At 36.7% G+C, this 21,827-nt stretch overlaps 1 protein-coding gene across 10 annotated transcripts in view; it reads left to right on the top strand.

Annotated features, from left to right (window-relative positions):
- Window positions 1-21,827, top strand: part of PTPRK (protein tyrosine phosphatase receptor type K) — a 554,088-nt gene that overhangs the window by 99,437 nt on the left and 432,824 nt on the right. The gene's annotated exons all lie outside the window — the stretch shown is intronic.

Below are 21,827 nucleotides of genomic sequence, written 5' to 3'. Positions count from 1 at the left end.
GGATTTAGTGGGTAGTAATTAAACACTTGTTGATTAAAAAACAACAGTTGATTCACAGATAAAAGAAGGAAAAATAGATATTTTAGTTTTCTGCTTGCAAGAATTTCAGGCAAAATTGTGCAAATAATTCAGTTTAGAGCCTTGTGTTTATTTTATTGATTAATTTCCCTATGCATAGAAAAAAGGATCATTCCAAGAATTTTAACCTCATTGAGACAATTTATATTTTTTCTTTCAATTTGATTCCGTTATTTGGGATGACTATTTTTCTCAACACACTATCGACAAAGACAATGTTCCCATTCCTTTTTGGGGGAGAACAGGTAGCTACATTTTAAGCAAAGTGCAAGGTAGGCTGAATACACTCGAAAAAAATTTGGAAATGTAATGGTATAAACTCACAACATAGTAGATCTTATACACATTGAGTATTACTCATGATTATTCATTTGCTAGGTGCTAATTGGGCTTTAGTACTAGAGAGCTATTATGAAGGATTTCCTACCTAACTAAACCAACCCCATGATCTTCCCCAAGAAGAAAGAGTTGATCTTGGGAAGTTTGGAAGCACAGCTTTTGGATCCTTTGTTACCTTACTTTTTGGAGGGAAGACTTTAGAGGAACAGATACTCTTCTCACTATTATTGCTTAACAGTTTTTTTTGTTGGGAACATAAAGAGCATATGATCCTCTTCAACCCCAGAATCAGTCTTGCCCTGGCTCCACGACACTGGCAATGAGAGGTTCCCAGAACAGCAAGATTATTGGAAATTTAAGTTTTAAACACGTTCTCAGATTGGTTTCCTATTGAATTTCCAATCTCTGTCTTTTCTTTTATTTATTTATTTATTTATTTATTTATTTATTTATTTATTTATTTTTTGAGACGGAGTCTTGCTCTGTCACCCAGGCTGGAGTGCAGTGGCGCAATCTCTGTTCACTGCAAGCTCCGCCTCGCAGGTTAACGCCATTCTCCTGCCTCAGCCTCAGCTGGGACTACAGGTGCCCGCCACCATGCCCGGCTAATTTTTTGTATTTTTAGTAGAGATGGGGTTTCACCGTGTTAGCCAGGATGGTCTCGATCTCCTGACCTCGTGATCCGCCTGCCTTGGCCTCCCAAAGTGTTGGGATTACAGGCGTGAGCCACCGCGCCCGACCCCATTCTCTGTCTTTTCACTTTCTAATATTGAAAAGAGGCAGCTCAAGGCCACACTTACCCCTTTTAGTCTCCATTTTAATCTTTCCTTGGTCTGTAGTGCACAGATTTAGTAGACTCCAATATTTCAAATAATGGCCCCATGCCCCAAGTGTTTTCCTTACAGCTCTGTAGACATCATGTAGTAAAACAAAAACATTAAAAACATTCAGAAACCAAACAAAACAGAATAGCTTTGGTATTACCATTTATACTTCATTTGAATTACTGGATACTAGTTCTTTGTAGACATTTGGAGGTTTCTCCATAAAGTCCTGATAAGAATTTTCAGAAAAGGAAGGCATAGCTCTTAGGTGACTGAGTATATTGGGGAGTAGTGTGGATTGGTGACATAATAGAGTGCTTTACAGAGCTAGAGGGGATCATTACAGTGAAGTATTTCTGAGCAGGGATAGGCATCAAAAATAGGGATGGAACAAAAGAATGATATAGACAAGAAGGTGGTTGAGATAAAGTCAGAGACACCCTAAGCAACACTTAAAATTTGGCAGAGGTGTGATTTGTTCCTCAGTTTCCCCCTTGCTGCTTTTAGTAGCGTTCTGGTGCTGAGGAGGAGGCTCAGGATCTGGATACAGTGGACATATGCTTATGGTAGATGCTTTAGGACAGTGGTCCACAACCTTTCTGGCACCAGGAACTGGTTTCATGAAAGACAATTTTTTCCCCGGATGAGGGTGAGGGATTGGGGGGCTGGTATAGGGAGGACACCCTTCCACCTCAGGTCATCAGGCATTAGTTAGATTCTCATAAGGAGCTCGCAGTCTAGATCCCTCACATGTGCACTTCATAATAGGGTTCACACTTCTATCAGAATCTAATGCCTCAGCTGATCTGACACACGAGGCAGAGCTCAGGCAGTAATGCTCATTTGGCCAGTGCTCACCTCCTGCTGTGCAGCCCGGTTCCTAACAAGCCACAGACATGTATTGGTCCATGACCTTGGGGTTGGGGACCCCTGATTTAGGACATGCAGAACAAGTTTGTAATGAGAACTGGGACCTCTAGGTCAAACCACATTTTTCCTAAAGGTAACATTTTATTTGGAGTATTTGGAATTTTGAGGAGTGCGAGGGTGGGGGTGGTTTGAAGGAACTGTGATTATGTTAAAAATTAACACCTAATGGATTTTAGATGGTTAGACCTTTGTAATAAATGGAATTCATAAAGCCTAGCACTGGTAAAAATACATATCAATTTTTTTTGATGCGATACAGTGTCTAATAGAATGTTAGCGTCCATCTTTGCATCTAAAAATAATTTAAAAACAAATAAATTCACTTGCACCTAGACATTTTTACTTTTCTCTTTCATCTCTCTGTATATGGGTGGGAATTAATGTGATACATTGCCCAGAATGTCAAGAGTGTGAGAGGAACACACACAAAGTGGTTGCCAAGAATGTGTCTGGGAATTAGACACGAAAAGGACCACGTTCCTTTTTCTTCTCATACCATGTAAGTAAGATTCCCTGTGGAATTCTGCTTGTTCCTCAGGGAGGAAAAGCAAACCATGAGTTCCTGGCAATATTATTAGCTACGAGAAAATTAAGGAAGAGATACTGAGTGACAAAAATACCATGATGATCGAACAAATTTTCTTGTTATTAAGCAAATCAAAATGGAAGGCCCAGCTTTATTGCCTAATTATTACATGTTAGTGAAGTCAGAATGATTTATAATAGCGATAGACCCAGAAAGAACCTTTAATGATAAGCCAACACATTAGTTTTCTTGTATTAAAGTGATCTGTACCTGTTGACATTATTAAATGACTCCCATGCTTTCCATTCTAACATGATTGCTTTTGAATTTGCATTATTAACCATTATATTTTTTCTATATACAAATAGTGTATAAACTTCTCTTTGGAGGTGCTGATATTTAATGGCCTATTCTTGGGAAAGGTTGCAGGGAGAATATTATGATCCATAGAGCAATTTTGAAATTACAATTAGTACTCTATTGTCTTCCTAGGCATGACTTTCAGTGGCTTATCTTGTCCTGGTATTTTAACTTCTTGGCTGTCTTATTCCTCACACATACCGTGTATCTTTAATACTTGACCACTTGTTAAAACTAATGAGATTGTTTTGAAAATGTAAATGTTAGCTCAACAAAAAAAAGGAATTACTTTCCAAGGCATGTCAGAGTCCTATACAAAAAAAGGGGAAAACACAGATTTTAGATAAAATGTCCTACTTTACAGTATATATATATATATATATACATAAAATTATAATAATTATCTGAGATAACTATAATTATATGGTGATATTGCCTATATAATTATAATTATATAATTATTATATCTATGTAATTTTATTATATATAATTATTACATCCATAATTATGTGTATAGCACAACACCAACAGTAGATCTGGTTTTAAACCTGAGTTAGTTTAGATCTTCACCAACTCTTACCCAGACTATTGCTATCACATCTTCAAATTTTGTTTTTGTCTCTGTGGATGGGCTTGTACAATCTATCCTGTATACTATTGTTAATGTGTTAAAACACAGATCTCACTGATGTACCTCATTGCAAGGCAATACAGCATACTCAGCATGGAATAAAAGCCAGTTGTTATTGAGTATTGTTTACCTCTCCAGTTCTTTTTTCCAGCTCTTTCGCCCAGGCTGTACTGCAGTGGCACGATCTCTGCTCACTGCAAGCTCTGCCTCCCGGGTTCACACCATTCTCCTGCCTCAGCCTCCCGAGTAGTTGGGACTACAGGCACCAGCCACCACGCCCGGCTGATTTTTTTTTTTTTTTGTATTTTTAGTAGAGACCGGGTTTCACCGTGTTAGCCAGGATGGTCTCAATCTCCTGACCTCGTGATCCGCCCACCTCCGCCTCCCAAAGTGCTGGGATTACAGGCGTGAGCCACCGCGCCCGGCCACCTCTCCAGTTCTTATCTTAGTATTCCATCTTCAACTTGATCCCGCCCATCAACAAAGTTAATGCTGCATTAATCGTTAATCATGCTGCTTTTGTACTATTTTTTTTTTTTTTTTTGGTGGTCATCATTCTTCTTGCAAAAATTAGTTAATATGTCAGATCTTCTGTGAAGTATTTTTTGACCATCCACCCAAGTATAAGTACTTATTAACCATGTATCCAATTGCTGCCTGTATACATGGCACATATTTCTCATACTGTAATTATTTACTTATATTTCTGTAGTCCTGTTTTGGACAGGCACTTTTCATCTCTGTATTCCCCAAATTGAGTGTAGTACTGATACTTCACTACATGTTTATTGAATTAAATTCTTTACCGTTAACTAGATTTAGTGAGCTCTGATGTCACCTACAAATATATTATCAGCCCCAAACATTTAATCTCAACCATCAAAAATTTAGCAGAACCACCATTTTTATCATATATATAGGAATGGATTTTTTTTTTTTAATTTTCAGTTATTTTGAATAGTAATTTATTTAAGCCTTCCTATGTGTCATGGACCCTGCTGGTTTCAAACAGATTACTGTGATTGAGTGAATAAACATCAAGAATCTTTTATAGAGGGATTTAATATTATTGTAATCTTAACGCTGGTTGGATTAAGGTTTGTTTATCATGCCATTATCTTCAACAGGCTCATCTACTGCCTCTTGGGTTCAGGTGCTGCTCAGTGGCTCCAGCCTGTTCTCTCTGAAAAGAGGAGAACTTAACAAATGGACATTATCCTCAAGAGTCATCTCTGCCAGAGGGCTTTGTGGAAGTGATTTGTGACAATAATTTTTTTTTTCTTACTGCATATCTCAAATGGCATGTTTTACACCACTGAAAATAAGAAGACAGTTCTTTTGTGTTTATTAAAAATAATAGCTAACTTATTCATTAAAAGAAAAAGCATTCTTAATTGTGGCAACAGTTTTGTGGCCTTGGATATTAAGAACAAGTTAAATTTTTATATGATTCCTCATCCAGATTTCTCTCAAGATTAAAAACTAAGATTCCTAGAGAAAAACATTTTTTTCTTTCAATTTTCACATGGAATTCTTGCCGTTGGAGAATTCTGAGATCGTTGGGAGGAGCTTTGTACAGTGATCTGTAGACAATAGCTCTTGACTGTCTGTTTTCTGCCAGGTTGTGCCAAACCTTGAATCATATGAGCAAGTGAGTGCAAATTAAAGAAATTTTATCAAAGAAAAAACAAAATTACCTGATTTTGTAATATTTCCTTAGTCTAGACTGTATGCTTCTGAACAGTCCCTGCCATTTCTTCATTCCGCGATGTCATCAAGACGCCTGTTGCTTTTATTTGAAAAGTATACAAGCTTTGGAATCGGATAACACATTTCAGTTCACCAATTAATAGCTATCTGACCTTGGCCAAATCAATGAACTGTTCTTTAAAGCAGTTTTCTGAGGTGTAAAATGAGAACTTTTTCATTGACCTTGTTTGTAAATATTACATGAAATTGAATGTTTATAGTAAATAAAATGTCAACATTTTATATCAAGTGAAAAAATGGAAATTAATATTCATAAATATTAAATAATATAAAACTTAAATGAAACATTTGTAAATATTAAGTGAAAGTATCACCTACAGTCTGAACACATAATATGTGACTTAATAAAACCGTTTAGGTTACTTTATGAAGTAAGTGTTTGGTTTCACATATTCTGTGTATGACACTTAGTAAAGCTTAGAAATGGCATTGTTACATTAGATCAACTGGACAGAACAATAAAAGAACAAATCTCCTCCAGAAGATAAGGTTTTACAAATAAGTAGTGGCAAGGCAATCCAACTTCTCACCTATTTGATTTATTTTTTAAAAAATTAGGTGAATGTTATACAATAGCTTCTCTCTTTAAATTTTTTTCACTCTGAGGTTATTTCATTTGTGCATACTACCAAAAAATATTAAAAAAATCAAATCGGCTGACAGAGGCAACTTGAATAATTAAACATTGCAGGGTGGTGTGCAACAGGGAAAGAACTGCTGCACTAGGAAGAAGGGGTCCTGCGATGGAGACACTCATCATTTACTGTGAGTCTGAGAAACTTAGTTAACCTTAGAGAATCTGGGATGTGAAAGGAGGCTATGATACCTTTCCTACCTGGAGATAGGGAGCTGATTCAGGTAAAATCTTGACATTCCTTCTGGTTCTGAAACTCTAATACTAGGAGTTGGAGAAAATGTGGACTTTTTCTGTGAGTATCTATTTATTTACTATAATAATTATATTTAGGATGAATAGGATTGTGCCTTAGAGTTTGGGGAGCATCACAGGGAATTTGTTACTCTACTCAGTCCTTCTTAAGGGCTGAATGAATCTACTTTTATTTTTCTCCCAATTGTGACCCATGAGCTATCAGAATCCCAGTACTATAGTTTCTCTTTTCTTTTAGTGATTTATTAACTATGGTTAGTCTTTTGTTAATAGGGTTATTAAGGTCAACTAAATAGTAAAGAAAGAGAAAACTTAAGTAGACATTGGTTTGAGTAAGAAAAAGGCAACAGAAATAAAACCATGTTTTGAAAAGTTGGGTCAGTATAGGAAGGTAATCCTTACAAAGTGATCGTTCTAGGTAGGCATCACATATATACTCCCGTGGACTTCTTACTAAACTGACCTAGATTGTGGTGACCTGTGCTTAAATGATTCTTAAAGTCATTCTCAATTCCGATTTCCAGTGGTTATGTTACATTCAATAGGGTGTAGCCTTTGGAAAGATCTAATTTCTCAAATGTGCTGTGCCATTCCATCTGAATAGTCCAGTGATTTCAAAGACACCGCGGAGGAATACCATTGATATCACAGAAGTCCTGCCCTTTCTTAAGATGAAGAGTATGAAAAATATCCAAGCAGATGCAGAGAGGCCATCTGTCTTGAGACTGTAGAGGACATTCCTATACTGGGTGGAGAACTGTACTAAGTGGGCTTGGGAATCTTTCACAACTCCTCACATTTGATTTTTTTTTTTTCATTTTAAATAAATGATCATTTAGAATAAGTAGAGCTCTGCGTTTTCCTTGAAAACTAGGATGGAATTCATGAAAGGGACCAGCGAATATTTTCTTATGCCCTGGTCTGTGCAGTACTCTACGCAGACAGACACTTGACAGATACCCTTGATATTTCCTTTCTCTTCCTTTATGGGATTGCTTTGAACTCTGTAGGAGACAGTTTAGAATATCATTGCCTTGTCCTGCTTTAGGGATATGTAGGCGGGCTTAAATACAGATATCATTCTCAAATAGCTGGTTCTAGTAAACTAAATGCCCTTCCTGAGGAAATATATGGGTTGTAGATGCTGAAATAAACTAGGTTAAAAATATTTATTATACAAAAGAGATGCTAACTGAAAGAGGCACACATCCTTGTTCTCCCAACAGTTTCTCACTTGTAAATGGCATCTCTAAAGGGTTGTCCAAATTCCTAGTGTGGGCATGTAGAGTAGACAGCTGAGTCACAGCTGCTGAAATGAGACCATGCCTCCCTCCCGCTCATGAAGGGAAGAAATAGGGAGAAAGGAGTGAAAGAGAATTAGTGCCAACAGCTTACTTAAAATTCACTGGCTTGAGAAGTCTATGAGATTCCTGGGCCAACAGGAAGCCATTATTCTACCATGTGGAGTGTCTGAAGCATGAAATCTGCCTTTCCTTAGAGAACTCTTATCATTGGCCATAGTTTGTACAAAAATATATCTTCTTTCTCCAGAGATCTTTCCTGTATTGCAGGAATGCTAGTGTTCTCTGGCCTATCATATGAGGCTGCTGGCCTACCATTCTAGTTTGCATTTTTGACTTGGTGATACCTGGCTGGCTTGTTGGCTTTCTCCTGAAGTTTGATGTTTCTCTTCCCCTCATAGTACGTATTTGAAAAGAAGTTTGGAATTGCCAGCTTTGCTTGGATTTGAACTATGGCTTGGTGCCTTACTAGCAATGAGACCTTGAACAAATTACTCAAGCTCTCTCTACCTTAGTTTCCCCATCAATAAAATGGGAATGATAGTAATGCCCAACTTTTAGGTTGTTGTGGGGATTAAATAAATTGTTTCATACTAATGTACCCCTCACCAAGGTGTGGGGATTAAATGAATTGTTCAGATTGCTTAGAACATTGCCTGGCTTATCGCCACTCTGCCATAAATGGCTGCTGAATATCCTGTATTGGAAGTAGCATTGAAGATGATTGGAAAGAGGTATTAATTTACCAACAAATTAACACTCTGTCTCATAGGAAGAGCACTGATAAATTAAGATCTGCTCCATATCACCATTACTAGTATTGTTTTAGACATTTTTATGGATTTAAGTAATTTTACACACATACAGAGGAAAACAAAGAGTATTATTTAGACATTATGAATTTATACTTAGAAGGCCCAGTAGCATCAATTGTAAAATTACTAGATTTAGATCATTAGCAAAATGATTCGAGACTGCAAATTTTCAAAAAGAGGTGACTTTTCCAAATATCATCAATAAATTATAAGAAAGTATAATGTGGGAAAGGCTAGAAATAAATATAACCAAAATATTAGCACTTACTACTTCTGGTTTTTGGGAATATATGTGATCTTTTAAATAAATTTAAAAAGCCCTATTGTTTACTTAGTACTTACTGTGTGCTGTGAACTGTGTTAAATAATTTTTGTATTTTAAAAATAACTATTGGCTTTACACTTCATTTGTGTTCTGACCAAATATTTTCATTAATCCCCTTTGAGATCCATAAAGCCTTTCTGAGTTTTGTGAATGTAATGCAGCTAAAGATTATAATTGTAAAACTGCATTCCAAATGGCATGTATTGTAATTTGCTGCTACTTATGTCTGCTCGAAGCTGTCAATATGTAGAGAATAGATTTGATCATAGAACTGAAGTAAAACTGCTCTCAATTTAGGAGTGAAAAATTTTAAGGCCCCACCTACTTTCTCTGTGGGAAAAGATGTTTCTATTTTCTGTGTGTGTTTATATTTTCTGTATTTAATGTAGATAGTAATGTTGACTAGTTTACATCTAACTTTTCTTCCAGGTAACATTGAGATTTAGAAAAAGTACAATATGGCTGGCATCCTGAGTTTTTGGAGAGCTTAACTTTGTGTCCGAAATGCTTAAGAAGAGGAATGTGTTCATTTGCTGTGGTTGTGATTATGATTATAAACTTAAGGCTGGTAGGCTGGGTGTGGTGGTTCATGCCTGTAATTCCAGTACTTTGAGAGGCTGAGGTGAGTGGATCGCATGAGCTCAGAAGTTCGAGACTAGCCTGGGCAGCATGGCAGCACCCTGTCTCTACAAAAAAATACAAAAATTAGCCAGGCGTCATGGCATGCACCTATAGTCCCAGGTACTCAGGAGTCTGAGGCAGGAGGATCACTTGAGCTCCAGAGGTTGAGGCTGCAGTGAGCCAAGATCGTGCCACTGCACTTCAGTCTGGGCGACAGAACCAAGACCTCATCTCAAAAAGAAAATAAACAAACTTAAGGCTGGTAAGGAAGTTTTGCCACTGAAGGCCCAGCCTCAGCCAAGTTAGTGACTGGGCAGGAAGTCAGCTCTCACCCTCACTTACCCTGCAGTTCCCCTCCCCTGTGACTTCTACACCAGTATTTTATAGTACTATAAAGTTTTCTTTGACTCGCACAGTTCTCACTTCACCCTTGGAGATGCAGTTGATGCCGTTGAGTCAGATTCAGTAGACTTTCACTCACTGTGCTGTTAAGGTCTTTAAAGAAATCACAGATACTCCAATTTAGGACTGCCTGTTGTGGAGGTTACCACAGCCCGACGCAAGGCCACATGACAAATCATTCATAGTGATTTTTAATGTTTTGGTAGAAATAATATTTCTTGAAAACATGACTATGTTATTGCCAATATCTGCCCAGCAAAAAGTAGTTTTTGTCTCTTTTACAATATGCTCAGAATATATGAAAAACAAATCTTCATATGAAACATAGTCAATCCTTTTTATAGATTGTTAAAGGGGACTGAGGGTGAACTGCAGAATCCTATCAATTGGATGATTCTCGTTTTGCGGGTATATTTACTTGTTGACCTGATCGCAGCAGGGAGAGGGTGCACATATTTCCTTCTAGATACAGCAGTCCTTCACTGGTTGGAGGTTAAAAGCTGTTGAAGAATAACCTGAATGCATTTCATGAAAGAATCTTAGACAAATACAATTACTTGGAATATCAGCTAATTGCTTGCTCTATACCATAATTTTCATTTCTTACTTCCTCCAGCCTGACTTCCTCTATGTACCTTCTTGGTCTGAGTAAAATTTATGGTAATAACCAAATCGTAGACTAAAATTAATCATAATGGTGGGAGCTAAAAGGGGGGTTAAGAAAGGACTTGACCCTGGGTGGTATTTTCTTATTTTTCTTAGTACATTTAACATGTGTATTAGTCCATTTTCATGCTGCTGATAAAGACATACCTGAGACTGGGCAATTTACAAAAGAAAGAGGTTTAATGGACTTACAGTTGCACATGGCTGGGGAGGCCTCATAATCATGGCGTAAGGCAAGGAGGAGCAAGTCACATCTTACGTGGAATGGCAGCGGGCAAAAAGAGCTTGTGCAGGAAAATGCTCCCTTTTAATAATGACCAGATCACATGAGACTTACTCACTATCACTACAACAGCATGGGAAAATCCTGCCTCCATGATTCAATTACCTCCCATCGGCTCCCTCCCACAACACCTGGGAATTCAAGATGAGATTTGGTTGGGGACACAGCCAAACCATATCAACATGTAACTTTACAAGTTGATTGTATTGTAGACCACTAATTGAAAATGCTATTTCTAGGAACAGATTTTATTTTACTAATGCCAGGCTAAGAGTAAAAATGTTAAATTAAATAATGTTATGAGTAATAGTAGCTGGGTAGGTAGTCACCGTCATAGTTCAAGCATTTCATAATGAAAATATATATATTTACGTCTTCTGGCAAAGTTATAAACCCATCCCTTCCAGATAAAGCAGCATCAGAAATACTTATGAAGTGTCTACCTCTATTATACCTAATCTATTTTGCATTCTGATTTTATCTTCAGAAAAGGCCTGCAGTTACTGAAATGATAAGTGAAAAGGAGGTAAGTTATGTAATTAGATGTCAGGAGAATACTAGGAAGTTAAAGCCATTTTTTAGATAAGTTTATTGTTGGCTGACTTAAAATGCTATTGGTGTAATCAATCTTTTCTTGGATAGCTTATCATAAAATGTTGCTTCTCATAAGTAGTTTCCCTGTGTTTATTTTCTTAATCCACTAAATTGCTAGCTGAAACAGTTCGTGGCTAGGAAGGGATACTTTTGTGTCACAGATCTCCTATGACACTTTCTTCTTTCCATTTTTGTAATTGATTCAACATCTCTTTGCCTCTCTTACATATTTAGATCTTTTTATTCTGTCAGCATTTGGCCAAATAACTGCTAGATCCTATGTTGTTTCTTAAAATATGCTTTGTCTTAATCAATTGTTAATGTTGAATATTTAGATTCTCGACATGAATTGACTATCATGATATCTTTCTATTATTCATTAGTCCAAAGTTTGAGGGTATATTTATTTGCAAGCCATTTTGCTCTCAGTGCCTTTCAAGTCTGTTCTTTAAATTTTTCCCTCCAGCCATTGAGTTCATCTAAAAAGACCCATAGACATTTTGCTTTTGCTTCTTGCAGTATTGGTAGCCTTAGCTTGTATTTGTAGGACTCAGGACTAAACATATGCCAATATTTATGTAGGGTAGAAATGAAAATGCTGGATTATAGGCAAGTATATTAACAACTTTGGTAAATGAAACCAAGTTGCCCTCAAACAAAGTACCAGTTGTCCTTCTGTTGTTATCTCCTCTATGATCAATACTACATATTATCAATCCTTTGCTTTTTTTGCAAATGATACAGACAAACTCTTCATTTTTGTTGCAATTTGCCCTTACTCGAGTGGTGAAGTTGAGAGATTTTTCCTACATTTATTGGAACATTTATTAGGGGTAGTTTTTTTTGTTTGTTTAAGAGAGTCTTGCTCTGTCGCTCAGGCTGGAGTGCAATGGCACGATCTCGGCTCACTGCAACCTCCACCTCCTGGGTTCAAACTATTCTCCTGCCTCAGCCTCCTGAGTAGCTGGGATTACAGGTGCCCGCCACCATGCCCAGCTAATTCTTGTATTTTTAGTAGAGATGGGGTTTCACCATGTTGGCCAGGCTGGTCTTGAACTCCTGACCCCAGGTGATCCATCTGCCTCGGCCTCTCAAAGTGCTGGGATTACAGGCGTGAGCCACTGCGCCTGGCTGGGGCAGTTTTATTTTTAATAATTACTTGCCAGGATTTCCTTGTAAGAAGCACATTGTAATAATTTATTTTATCTGTTTTTAGTGACTTGAATATTTCAAAGTATAAGGTATGGCTTGAGATGAGAAGTAAGTCATGAAAGCTATAATACTACAGAGAAGATACCAGACTTCAAATGCTATCTTCATACTGCTAGTGCTTTAATCTATTATGCAAATCTTATTTGCGAGCTTTCCTCCCCCATACTCGAAATTTAAAAACTTCTTGGTTTTTATATTTTATTCTGAAGAACTGTGTTCACCTTTTTCAATAAACCTTATAATTTGATAGATTTAAACTTGGTCATTATGTTTTAGAGCAAGGGCTGGAGGGAAAATTGAAAGAATGTTGAATAAATGAGTTTTATAATACTTTAGTGAATCATTTTTTCTTTCTTCTTTTTTTTTTTTGGACAGGGTCTTGCTCTGTCAATTAGGCTGGAGTACAGTGGCACAATAGCTCACTGCAGTCTCAAATTCCTGGGCTCAAGAGATCTTCCTGCCTCAGCCTCCCAAGTAGCTGGGACTACAGGTGTATGCCACTTCTCCTGGCTAATTTTAAAAAATTTTTGTAGGCATAGAGATCTCACTTTGTTGCCCAGGCTGGTCTTGAACTCTTAGGCTCAAGAAATCTAACCCCTCTGTCTTCCCAAAATGCTGGGATTACTGGTGTGAGCCACTGTGCCTGGCCCCAATCATCTAACTCTGATGAGATCAGGATATTTCAAGTTTGGAGATGTTGTCATACGTACTGTTCTTAGGAACCATGAACTTCTGATATACTAGAGTTTGAAGCAAAAGAAGGTTAACTTCTTATCTCCATTAAATTATTGCCTGTGGGTTGGACAAGCTTGATCTAGATGTTTTCCTAACTAAAATACTAACTAATGATGACGTAAATGTACACAGCACTTAGCTTCTAATATCATAGGATATTGTGGAGAAATTTTCAAATTAATTGGCACACGTTTCTAAGTAGTAGTTGGAAGTAGAAATTGGAGGGTGAGTCCAAATAGTTTCTTTGTTGGTATAGAAATGAAAACACACACAAACCCGAATCTTGGTGAGACCCAGTGTAAAATTTTATTCACTATTCCCTCCTTTAACGCTGTCTTTGTTAGGTTAGAATGGCCATTGACTTACATGTCACTTAATGTCTGTGCAAAGCAGTGCTTTTTGCTGCTTGGGAAATCTTTATGTGGTGATTCCACAAAATGGTAACCATATGCACTCAACTGAGGGAGGAAATTTGAGGAGAAAGTTACTGTGATTCAGGTTTCAGCATTGATTTGGTCAGAAGTTGACACTTTTAAAGATTATCTTAAAAGTTTCACTAAAACTTCCCTTAAAGCCCAGAGTGCTGTCTTTATGAGAAAGGGAGCAAAGGCCCCCGACATCCAGGGTTCTGACGTCAGTCAACATTAACAAAACAATTTGCTTGTGTTTCTGTGAGTGGCTTGTTTGCTCTGGACCAGACAGAAGGCTAAACTGACATTAAATTATGCTTAGAATGAGAAGAACTGGTTAATGTATCCAATAGCAATAGTTAATATACTGGTAGTAATGAGGATGATATCCAATTATCTATTCTAACCGAAGAAAATGACAGAAAAAAAACATCATTCTTAAGAACTGTGTTTTAAGAAGTTTGAAAAACCCAAACATTGGCCCATATACCTTTTATGTTAACCTAGTCTAGAAACATTTTGATACACAAGGGTTTTAATATTAATGAAAAATATAGGAAGATAAAGTTATATATATGTATATATATAATTATTATTATTATTTTTGAGATGGGGTCTCACTCTGCCACCCAGGCTGGAGTGCAGTGGTGCGATCATGGCTTACTGCAGCCTTGACCTCCGAGGCTCAAGTAATCAGCCTCTTGGGTAGCTGAGACTAAAGTCTATAGCTAGACTTTTATAGCTTTTTCTAATAAAGACCCTTTCCTGTCAGTGATATCAGGGATGCCTGAGAGACTGTGACATATTATATGGTTCAAAGTTTACCACATGTTTATTCTCATAGGATGCAGCATCACCATGCTACCAAATGGGTGGAATGGGGAATACCTTCTCTTGAGGTCGTGCCCATTGGAGGCAGCTGTACTGGATAATTCTGAAAATGGCTAATCCTGCCTCACTTTCAGGAGACACTTAATGTAGTGTTTAAGGGTAAAGAACCCATAGTGCCTAGGTTCAGCCCCTGGCTCTGGTACTTTCTTGCTCTGTGACTTTTGACAAGTTTTATTTTTTTCTTCTTTGGGGTACTTTTCACTAACATGTTCCTTTTACATTTTCAAAACCTCTTTTCATCTGTGAAATCATTTCTATGGGTATTTGGCATGTAATTACTTACCCATTAGCTCCATAATGAGGTTGGATGAAGTCACATACTTATTGGCAGAGCTACCCAGGTCTCAGAGGCTTATTTTTGAATTCCAACTTGTACCTGAGACCTAAAAATTAGGTAAGATTTGGATTGATCACACTTCGGGATCCCCTGCTACAATGGACATGCGGTTACTTGTATTTAAAACAAAGGACTGCTGACCTTTTTCCTTTTAATAGCTGCTTCCTTGATTTACCTATTCTTCATTTTATTTCATTTATGGAAAGAGCACTGAACTAGTGAAGCATAGTAGGAGATAACTTGCACGCATGTATGCATGTATATGCTAGGGCATGAGGTATTTCCCATTGTGGTCTTACAAGCTTGAGGCATTTGGACTGGAGGCCCTTGAAAGTGTCTCTAGTTCTCACCTTTTCTAGTCTCACTTTATTACTCATACTGCTTGCCAGCCAGACAACTGATTTGGTTTCAGATGTAGCACTATCATTCTCCATTTCTGGTTCAGTTGCTTGGCTGTGGCTCACCACTACTCCTCTGAGAAAGAAAATATGGAGGTGATGCAGAAGCTAAAGGTTCTTGGTTTTAAGCTTTTAACCAGACTATGTTCTGCCTATGGTTTAAGATCAGAGTGATCTAAACCAGGGGTTGGTGAACTTTGGGCTAAATTCAGACTGTGGCCTGTTTTGTGAATAGAATTTTATTCAAGTACAGCCATAGCTATGCCCATTTGTTAGGTATTCTTTGTGGCTTCTTGATACTATGACAAGAGTTTTGTAGTTATGACAAAAATGGCATGGCCCACAAAACTGGAAACATTTACTAACTTGCTTTTTGTACATGAAGTTTGCTGACTCCTACGCTAAAGGAAAGTATTTCCTGACTGTTTGAAAGTATATATGATGAGTGTTCAGGTAAAACTGGTTTTGGCAATATGGTAATATTGCCTTTATATAAACTATCTTTAGTCTTTCTATGTATATTAGATGGAAACCATATTTCTCTTTTTGTTAAGGGCTTAGCTGTTAAATATGTGCATCTGTATAGCATATACAGAATAAACTGTGAAGAATAAAACATGATAAAATAAGGATGCTTTTTTAACCAAAAAAAAAACTGTTGGGTGTTAGGAGCTTGACATGCATTATGACTAATCCTAACACCACTGTGCTATAACTGTTATTATTTTGATCGTACTGGGGAGGAAACTGAAGCTAAAAGAGGTAAAATATGAAAGCTATGTGTGTATTTAGCCGTTACTCCAGGCTGTGTCTAGATATATTGTCTCTCTTCTATTACCTGCGTGGATGATGTATGGCCCATACTTAAAATTCTTAAGCTTTATTCATAGATGTATAAGGGATTTTAATGTTGTTTCTCTGTAAAGATGAAAGGGGTGGAACTGAACTTGTTATTCCATTCTGGTTAATTCAGTCTTATTGCAGATTGTTTATTTAGTTGGAGTGGAGCATCTGCTTTGAATAATGTACAATTTGAATAGAAGTCTTACTAGCTAAATAATCTTGGATTATATGAACATATATTCTTGGCTAGAGATGGAACTCTAGGGATGAACAATTAGATAAGTAACAATCGTGTCTGAAGTGAGTTCTTCTGTCATCATTAAGAGTTATTTCTACCTATCAATAAATGGGTTTGGATTTCCTGAAATGTGTCTCTAGTTCTTTTTCCTTAATGAAGGAGTTAGACCTAAATAATATTTTCACACCCTGATTAACTACAAGCAGGGCAAAGGATACTTTCAGGATCTCAAGTGATTATTATTTAAAGAACTCCTATTCATAAATTTTCTGTTTTCTTCTAGTAGATCCTCTTTGGTAATGAACCAGAGCAATATATTATGACCAGTGACTCATAAATATGCCCTTAAAACCATTTGTTATTTGTATCTACTTGGAATTTTTCCTATTTTAATATCAGTGCTTAAATTGGAAAACAAAAGTGTTGCTTATCATTAGAGCAGATATAAAGTACCTAAATATTTATTACAGTATGCCAGTTTTTATTTTGTACCTTCAGTATTCCCAGAAGTGTAGCGTTAAAAGGAAAAAAAATGATTCAGCTATCCCAGTATATTTCAGAGGAAATAGGAACTTTATTTAAAAGCATTAATTTCTGGCTGGGCACAGTGGCTCACGCCTGTAATCCCAGCACACTGGGAGGCCAAGAAGGGTGGATCACGAGGTCAAGAGATTGAGACCATCCTGGCCCCACATGGTGAAACCCCGTCTCTACTAAAAATACAAAAATTAGATGGGCATGGTGGCATGAGTCCCAGCTACTCAGGGGAGGCTGAGGCAGGAGGATTGCTTAAACCTGGAAGGCAGAGGTTCCCGTGAGCCGAGATCGCGCCACTGCACTCCAGCCTAGGTGACAGAGTGAGACTCCGTCTCAAAACAAAAACAAAAACAAACAAACAAATAAAACCATTAATTTCTATACTTCTGTAAGGTTTTTTTGGTAATAAACTGTATTACTCAGATTATCAATAGGACTGCATTTAAGATATTTAAGATATTTAGTAATTTTTGTTCTTTTTAATATTTCTGTGAAATATATTGGCTTTTTTGTAATGAATTTTGGAGATCATACCAACAAATTTATATGATGGTTTCTGATTAGCATAGATAGATGACAAAGTTAGTTTAACTCAGTATTGCATGTGTCCTAATGTGACATGTATTAATCTTTCTCTGTGTCCTAAAGGGAAGAAAGATCATTCCAAGTTGATAATCACTTACATGAGCAAAGTTATGTATCACAGCTTAATTCACAATTGGAGAAGGTTAATTTGTCCATTTTTGAGGATCATCAAGCAACTTTACTAAGGATACTGTATTTTCCAACATATTTTGTCTTGGACTTTCTTTTTACTTGAAAAAACTATATATATTCAAAAAATTTAAGAAAATGCTTCATATCTTCAGCTAAATAAACCTTATTCTTTACAAAGAGTAAAGAACCATGAAAGATAATTCTATTTTGTTTCTTGCTACTGTACTCAGTCAGAAAATTAAGAATTTAGAGGTGCCGTGGAGGGGAGAGTGTGGAAGATCCTTGGACAATAATCTTTTAAAAGAATGTCCTTCACAGCTCTCCAGTGATCTACTGACTTTTCATTTTTCTTCAGTTCAACTTGTTTAAATTAATGTGACCCCAGATTTTATTGAAAAGTTTGACTTTGGAAAGGACTTAAATTTAGTATTCTTTTTTTTCCTGATTCTACAGAAAATGTCTGTGGTTCCATGTTCTCTCATAGAGCTTTTACCCTCTGTTTAAATAAGCACTCAAGAATCTAAATGCTAGATATTTAGGCAATATAGTTTTGGGGTCAGGAGTACTTACTTTTCTTTCCTTTTTACGTTTAATCTTTTTGGTGTCTAATACTACTTAGTTCCACATTTTTCACCGAGCAGTTTAGGAATAAAGAGATATTCTGGCAAGTTCATATCAGCTTGATTTTTATTTTCAGATGAACAGGTTGCCAACCCCTTAAGTGGCTTGCTATCATAGAAGCAGACCATTTTGGTGATAGATCTGTCCCTTAGTTGATTGATTGGCGTAGAGGAATTAGCAATCTGTGAAATGCTCTTCAGAAGTAATTTTCCATCAGAGGTCAAGGAACTGTGGTCACCATTTCTCTGGCATGATTTGCAGCTACTCATTGTAGCCTTATCACCAGTAGCACATGCAGCAGCTGAAATGGAATGTTTCCTTGCTCATTTTTATTTCCCTCTGCCTAACTAAATTTTGAACACCAGTTTGGTATTACCTCTTTCTGTTCTGCCATCTGCCATCCAGCTCAGTGAAACTTTAAATTCATAAGGTATGTTTTAATTTATGAATTAGGACCTTGTTATGACATTTCTCTTTTTAAATAGATTTATGTAATAAATTATGTAATACTATACATAAAGCTGTCTTGAACTCAAGAACGTGTATCGAGGGCTGTGTATAATAGAGGACTTGGTGTTTAGGCCTTTCTAGTGAGTCCTAAATGGTCAATAGGAACTGTACATGATGGAATTAATTCAGGATATATTATGCGCTGTCTGTTACAAGGTTGAAACAAATTATTTTCCTCTGTTTCCCTCTATTCTTCTTTTAACTCTACATGGGTTATTACCATTTTTTTTAATGTGGCTTGAATTGCCTCATACTCTTGGATAAAATCTTTTAAAGATTTTAATACAGCTGTAGAACAAACTCTAAACTCCTTTTTCTGACATCTAAAACTTTTCGTATTTACTTTCATTTCTTCCTAGTTTCCTATGTATTCTGGATGCTCATTATACAGAATTATTTGAAATTTCACAACATATGATGTTCCCTTAGACTTATATGCCTTTGCTCTTGCTTTTCCTCTACTTTTATTCCCATTTCCATTCTGGCTTTGCTCTGTTTGGTATATCCTTCCTCATATTCACTACGAGTAACTCATTGAAACCTTCCCTAACCAACCCTGGTGTGGGTAGCCAATTCTTTTATGTTCTTTGGAGTTTTCATCATATTATTATCCCACATAACACATTGTATTTATTTTAATATATATGTCTCCCATAGTTTGTCTCATTTATCAGCCCAGTATTATTATTTTTGCATTTCCTATCATTACTCCAGTATACTGTATTTGCCCTTAACCTTGAAATACAAAATTCTTTACAAAAAGATTTGTAAAAGATTTATTAGTATGCTATATTTTATACCTCTTGGATTAGACCTTGTTGTAAATTAGAAATTAAAAATTATTTAAAAAGCTTTCTTATTACTCAAGTCAAGTAGACCAGTAACGATTTTCAAGACTCCTTTGACAAATTTCAGATAGGGAAAGGATGCGCAACAAATAGCAAGGGTTGACCCACTTATTTTGTACAGCTACTCCTAGTTGTTATTGCTAATCAGAATCCTGTAGTCTAAAATTAACAGTGGCTATGAAGGAGAGCAATTAAGGCCATTTGTCTTTCAAATGAGTCAATGTGGGTCCCACTGGTAGTTTAAATTTATATACAGAGGGCACTCACAGTATTATAAAGGGTAATGGGGGCCCTGAAGGCCTGTGTTACAAAGCAGTAAATTATTTTAGAGTTTGATAGCAAATTATATTTTGAGAAAAACATTCCTCTTCCTATGTGAAGATACATTTCCTAGCAACCTATTTTCATTGATTAATTTTGAATTAAAAAGTACATCTTTTTTAATGAGAGCATTTATAAAAGGTCTATTTTAAGCATATTTAAAAGACAGTATTAAGGTTTCGAGTCCTCGAGTTTGGTTGTTTTATAGGATTGCTGTAGTCATAAGAGTGATTCAAGAATACGCTCAACATATTCTCCTTTTGGAAAAGATTTTAGAGCTTATAGTGCTGCCATGACATCTCTGATGTCTCGTGCTTTGCCTGTGACACTGACCCCTCCCTGTCATTGGTAAGCAGTGTAACTTTCACTTATACTCCGATTGCCAAACTTTTCATGAGGAAAGTAAATTCCTTTTTTTACAGAGAAGAATTTATAGCACTGGAGTTTACTACTCCTTAGTCTGTTGCTTGGTTAGAGAATTCACTGAGATTCTTCACAGAGATCCCTATGGAAACTGAACAAATAAGCTATTTGAAAGGAGACAGGTTATTGGTTTTTCTCATTAAACCCACTGCTGGATTTTCATTAGTTCTAATGCATTTTCTTTCAAGATGAGACATATAGGCCAGTTCTTATTTTCATGATTTGAATAAACTAAATATGTTGAGTCGTGTGTGCCTGTACACATCAGCTAAGAAGCAAAAATAATCCTTCTACTTTTGCAATACGATTACCCCTGAAAATTATGCCAGAAAAACCATGACTGATGCGAAGGGGGAATGCTACCCCCATTTAAAAAGACGAAGTTATTAAATAAAGTAGGAGCGGTGAAAGTGATTATAGGCTAATCTGATTGGTTTTATGCTTGAGTCACCCCCAACCTTTTAAATCATAATTGTGTACGAAAGTAATCTAAATAAAGCATGAAAGATATCACAGACCTCAAACACTTTAGACCCTAAAAAGCTTTATGTTTCATTGGCTATTATGAGATTTCAAAGAGTTCTTTTAAAGCAAAGATGTTGGTAAAACTTAAATTATTTCACCTTCTTGAACTTGCATTGTAGAGGAAGACAACTTTCACTCTTATTCTTCCTCTACTTCTCACCACTGAAGTTACTAAAAACGATTTAGACTCTAGGTGGTTTGTGAGGCAGCAGAATAGGGTCTGGAGGCAGGGAACCTAAGGCTGATTCACCTGACGTCCTAGAACTAAATAGAAAGGAAAACCCCAACTTTCCAGGCCTTAGTAACAAAAGGACCACAGGCTACTCCCTTTGCAAACTTCCTCGTTTTCTGAGTGGTGATGGAAAATTGAAAGTACCTCTGATTGGTTGCAGAAAGTACTGTAAAGTGTTTATTGCAGGCCACCACTTCATTTACATGAGGTGAACACCAAGTGGCCAATCGGAAACCTCTAGGAAGGTATTTGGACCCCAGAAGATTCCGTATTGGGCCCTTGACCCGCTGCTCGCGCACTCCCACAGTGTGGAGTGTACTTTCCTTTTCAGTAAATCTCTGCTTTCGTTACTTCATTCTTTCCTCGTGTTGGTGTGGGTTTTGTCCAATTCTTCGTTCAAGACGCCAAGAACCTGGACAACTTGCAGTCAAGATCCTCTACCAGTAACACTTTGTATATTTCAAGAAAGCCTGACTTATGCATGTATCTTCTATTATTTTTAATAGTTCAAAATCCGTGCCTCAGTCTTCCTTCTGGGGCTCAAATGGGCTTCTTTTTCAAACAGAAAGTACTGATAGAAATTTATTTTTCTGTGAAAATTTAAAAAGAATAGTGATAAACAGGAGTACCATTTATTATTAAGATTGTGAGTAACATTATATATATATCAATATA

The sequence above is a fragment of the Nomascus leucogenys genome, chromosome 3 (genome assembly GCF_006542625.1).
Source record: "Nomascus leucogenys isolate Asia chromosome 3, Asia_NLE_v1, whole genome shotgun sequence".
Lineage (NCBI taxonomy): Eukaryota > Metazoa > Chordata > Mammalia > Primates > Hylobatidae > Nomascus > Nomascus leucogenys.
The sequence above is the reverse complement of the archived record's forward strand: the minus strand, read 5'-3'. Positions and strand labels throughout refer to the sequence as shown.